Source organism: Corylus avellana, chromosome 3, assembly GCF_965113065.1.
Source record: "Corylus avellana chromosome 3, dhCorAvel1.hap1.2, whole genome shotgun sequence".
Lineage (NCBI taxonomy): Eukaryota > Viridiplantae > Streptophyta > Magnoliopsida > Fagales > Betulaceae > Corylus > Corylus avellana.
The window spans coordinates 8068554-8073921 of NC_142492.1; the positions used below are offsets into that span (position 1 = coordinate 8068554).

The 5368-nt window shown below is 37.3% G+C and overlaps 1 long non-coding RNA gene across 5 annotated transcripts; it reads left to right on the top strand.

Annotated features, from left to right (window-relative positions):
• LOC132176201 (uncharacterized) lies at positions 1 to 4094 on the top strand. 5 transcript variants are annotated; one of them, XR_015911768.1, is made up of 6 exons: positions 1 to 151; positions 242 to 405; positions 918 to 1052; positions 1284 to 1449; positions 2426 to 2517; positions 3783 to 4094. It is a non-coding gene; the product is annotated as an uncharacterized LOC132176201 (long non-coding RNA). The 5 variants fall into 5 exon arrangements; XR_015911767.1 differs by lacking the exon at positions 3783 to 4094 and having other exon boundaries at positions 2426 to 3345; XR_015911769.1 differs by lacking the exon at positions 3783 to 4094 and having other exon boundaries at positions 252 to 405; positions 2426 to 3345.
• Positions 4095 to 5368: the final 1274 nt, after the last annotated feature.

The following is a 5368-nucleotide window of genomic DNA, read 5'->3' on the forward strand; positions in this document are numbered from 1 at the left end:
TACAAACTGAATGTAATGGCTGACGATCGGAGGTGTGAATTTGAGGGAGGAGCTAGGCTAGGGTTGCAAGGAGGCGATGGTTTTGTGAAAAATGAGAGAATGAGACAGGGGAGGTGGTGCTGCTGTTTATATAGGTCCCTCCTCGTCGCAGGTAGCTAGCTCTTTTCATTGATTTGTTTGTTTGTTTGTTTTTTTTTTTTTTTTTTTTTAAAAAAAAATGTTTATTGTTGACATGGCCAAGGATGTTTTAGAAACAGAGGAGGAGGGAGATAGTACGCAGAGAGTGGTTCGGAGGAGTTTTGATTTCGTGGGGGTTGAGAGAAGGCCCACCAATGTTAGTGGGCTTTTAGAGCCCATGGAGGGCTTCACTTTCGAATCATTCGAGGAAATCTCCGTCGATGGAAGGTTGGGGAAAAATTTTCCGATGTGAAATATAATAATGCACTCATAATTTTCCGATGTATATAATTTTCCCAAAAATAACACATCATATCTACAGGCACTATATGAAATAGCTTCAATTTATGTTGATAAATGCTAGTGCATAAGCAAGTAATTGTGGGATTCGGGTTTGTCAACTAAATTGCTTCCTCGAAAATAAATCACCCATTACTGCTCTTCCTCTATTTTCAGCACAATTATGTATTGCATCAATCCGATTCTATGATTCACACTTACATGTCACGCTGTTAATGTAAGAGTTGTTTGAGTATGTACTGGTACTTGGTGGTTGTTTAGCAAACCTGCTGATACAAACAACTAAAGAAGTCTCTGAAAATAGGCATTTACTTTGATATCCATTCTGTTAATCCGATATTAATTCTATCAATTCAAATTCATTGCATTTCTTTGGTCTTTGGATTATAACCCTGTGTTGTGAATATTCTTTGTTCCTTAACTTGCTTGCTTGATCACAGGTTGCTAGTCTTAGAGGATCTATAAGTAGCTTTCAAGAGCAAGCAAGTTGCAAAATTAAAGTTCCTTCGGTGGCAGTACCATACAAGCTTTCTCAGCCTTTTACCCTGAAAATGTGTCCTTCTAGTCCACTTAAGGTTAGTTCTTGGTTCAGAAAGGACTATTTAACCAATCTCATATTGGTGGGATTAAGGCTTCACTGTAATTGAATAAACTGTATTGAAATAGCAGTCTTGCTTTCACTTAGAAATTTTCTGCAAATAAGTTTAATTTGATTTCATTGGTGATTATGTAGTTTTTGTCAGTGGAATTCTTTTCACAAGAATGTCACTAATTACGAAACTCTTGCTAAATTGAACATGATTCAGATTAAGTATCATGATCCTGAGGAGGAAATAGCCTTTGGACCAGGTTGCTGGTTATGGGATTATTTAAGAAGTGGAGCTTCTGGTTTTTTGTTTCCTCTTTCTGGTGGAGCAGATAGCTCCTCGGTTGCTGCTATAGTTGGCTGCATGTGCCAGCTTGTCGTAAAAGGTTGGTTTTATTAAGCGTAACATATCGATGCTGTACTCTTGTACTGTGCATTTCATATTTCATGTTGACTGTCTACTTTTGTTTCAAATAATTAATGGGCTCATGCTGCATTTAATATAAAAGGACCATTATTTCAGGATGAGTTCCAACTAGTTAGGTGGCTTTTCTTGGATAATCCTTGTGTACTTGGAAGCGCCTTACGCTTTTAATGATATCTCGATTACTTTTTTTTAAAAAAAAAATTATTTCAGGATGAGTGCCTGGGGCAGGTAACCAATAACAGGCTTTTGTTAGCCTTCCAATATGATTACCTGTAATAATGTGTTAGGTTAACTGAACAGTTAAATCATGCTAAATTGATTAAAAGGCTAGCAAGAGTTTCAATGAGCCAATCACTAGCCAGGGTTGTTCCATAACTCATAGATGGCCTAGTGCAAACTGGTGAATTTAGAGGGCTTCACTTTCGAATCATACGAGGAACTCTCCGTCGATGGAAGGTTGGGGAAAAATTTTCCGATGTGGTCCAGTATCTATGTTCCAGGTCTGATTTAGGTCTCACTATTTCTCTCTCATTGAGCTTCAATGTTTTTACGTCCTCTTGAATTAGTCTATGCCTCATTCTCCCTTCTTCTAATTTTATGCTTACCGTGATTTAGGAAAATATGTGCTTTCCAAATTATAATGCGTTTTAGACTATTTTCCGAGCTAGTTGATTTGATATTAAGGGATATTTGTATGTCTATTGATTGGGTTTGGAGAAAACTGCAATTCGCGAAAGAGAGGCCATTTTTAACAATCGATCTAACCCTTTTTCCCCTTTTGAAAGGATTGAGCTGTTATCTGTATAATTATTTGTTCAATATACTGCGCTTTCCACCCAGTGAGTTTGCCGTCTACTTCAAGAGGACTTTAGTGATTGCTTTCCCACACAATTAAAAGATTGAAATTCTGATTACAAGTCCTTTTCTTCTTGCAGAGTGTGCCTAAACAGAAGCTCTGAGCTCACTTGGGTTCATTAATTTGGTGTAGCTGGAAATCTTGCACCTCAGCCAATGTAGACTTTGTCGGGTATCTTTCCTTTACTGTCCTTGTTTAGGAATAAATTAGATAGATATTTTAGTAGAGATTGGAATTGATCTTCTACATCTATGATTTGACCTCAAGTGGGTTGGTTGAGTTGCACGCTTAAATTCTGATTATGGATGTTAGTCACAGATCCAATCTCAATTATATGCCAATGAATTCCAACTCTTCCACAAAAATGAGGTGGAGGATGCAGTTGTGGTTCATGTCAGTTTTTTTCTCCTTGAGTGCAATGGTCCTAATTGGCAATCTAGATCATTTCAAGTCAGTTTGTTGCAATAGAGCATAGACTGATATATCCTCAACATCAACATAGACTCCATTTCTTCTAGTTGGGCTTCCTTTTTGTACATTTGAGAAATGTTCTACAACTTCACAGTTGTTCTGTTATTGGAGCTAGCTCAATATTATTATGATCAAGCTTTGGTAGTGGTATCTGAAATACTCCAAACTGGAGAAGCACCCGTCTCTCTTTCTCTCTCTCAGGCGGGAGCGGGGGTGTGTTGGATATCTTGTTGTCTTTCTTAGTTATCACAGAAACATTGATTTAGCCAAGCATACTGAAATTGCTGTAATTTCAACATCATGAAAACCTTTGTTTCCAAGGAGGGTTTGGTTTTTTTCTTTTAGATAACTGAAATTTGTTGATACATTCTGGAAAGGGAACTTTAATTCTAGAAGCAAGTCCTAAAGTTTCACGTACGGTAGGATAATGTTTTGCAGCAAAAGGAGATTGATGCTTTATGTAATGAAATTTTTTAAAAGTTTTTTGATGTGTTGTGTGAACTTAAGGACATCTTTTAAGGTCAATAAGCCGGCTACTCATCTCATGTTCATATTTTGTTTGGATGTTAACCAATATATTAATGGAACTATGTTTAGTGTTTTTAAGAAAAAAAGTGTTGGATATCTTTACCTAAAATAACTTTGTGTAGACTTTTTTTTTTTTTTTTTAGAATTTGTTTTGAAAGCTGTCATTCTTCAATGGATAAACAAATTATTACTATAATAGTTTTAACCCTGTTTAGCCTGCTAATTTGTCCCTAATTTTGTTGAACAAAACATATTCAGCTGAAATAACTTTGCTCTAGTTCTTTTTTCTTTTTTTTTTTCGAATTAATTTTGACATTTATCATTCCCTAATCCACAAAAATTATACTTGTCATACATACACTTGGTTTTGACCGTTCATTATCCAATGGATCAAGGGCCGAGGGATTTGACTGTATGAATTCATTTTCTTGAACCAGGCCTATTCAGATACAGGAAATGTCAAAATACCTTGAAGGAGTATCCTCTTCAAGAGGGTATTCAACTAGGACTAGGAGCTGTTTCTTTAGCATTAGTGGCGTGGGACACTAGACACGATCGAGCAACAGATCACACCAGCCCATGACCTTGTTGTTGGGTGGTTGAGAGTTGAATCATTATTAGTTTGCTTTTTTTGTTTTATTATCTATTTTTCAGAAGGGTTGCATCATTTTATTTTGGACTTCTAGGTTTAATTCCTAGTCTATTTAAACCTACTTTTCTATTATATTTAACAGCTTATGATGAATTAAAAATTTTGGTCCGACTGTTGTCATTTTTCTCTTCTCTTCTTGACTTGTCTTCGTTTGCTTCAAATTTCTTCTTAATTGCTTCCTGTCCTACATCAGTTTGGTATTAGAGACGGGTTTTGAATGTTTCCTCAGTCAAAGCCATAAAATAATTGAAAATCGCCCAAAGTGTATTTTTGTTTTTGTGATGTAGAGATATTATCATAACGTCCAAAAAACAAGCCACACTCACATGTCTCTATCAATTTGCTCACAACCAGCCCAAGTAATAAACAACTTTGTTATGGATGTCATCTATCCACATTTATCATCCCTACTCCAACAAGTGAGAGGGAGCACATTTACCACCTACAAACAGGCCCACCACCGAGCCACAACAGCTAGCTCTGGCCTTCTCACTATCAGCCTACCGCCCAAAAAACACCGCTCCAGCCATGCTTTCACTTGTTGGGATCTTCTCCAATCGCCGCCTAGCCACCACCTTGCACCTTGCCTGTCAGTTTTCTCACGTCAGCCACACGGCCCACACCCTTGGGTCTTTAGATCTCCATTGTTGTGCTGTGCAATAGAAAAAATACAAGGGGAAGGGCTACGTTTGTGACTTGGAAAGAACAAAGACAAGTCTTTGGTTTAGGTTGTTTGAGACTACCGTGTCAGCTAGCATTATTGCATGTAACCTTCAATTGAATTTGCTACCACTTTGTTTGAGGACGATTAGACTCGTTCACCTTTCATTGCCAATGGAAATAGTTGTCCTCAATATGTATTTCTAGCATGCTCAAATCGAGCTCAAACCTCATGCGTAAGTCCTCATAACGCATCAGGTCTAAAGTTCGACCTTTTAAGTACAAACAATTTTATGGGATCATGTCAACGGTCGAACGTCTAATTTTTACCCGACTTGTGTACAAGGTGCTTTGTACTATGGCACTTTTTAGGTGGGAACTCACTGAAATTTACCCTTTTGTTTTTTATGGTTTAAGGAGGATAAATTAGTGTTGGATGAAGTTAATTGACCACCTGGCACGGGCAATTTTGAATTGTTTATGAGGGGTAGAAATTTATGATTCTGTCCCTGATGAGAAGTATATGCTATTAGAGAACATGTGCTTCTCACATGCTAAGTGAACCATACTGGAACTTATGACCAGTACTTTAGTTTTGAATTACCTTCGAAAATTGGTAAACTATTCTATGTTAATTCTTGTCTTGGTTTTTGTTGTTTGTTTGGACACCGCAACAACGTCGCTATCTGGAACCCATTGATCCGAGAGTCC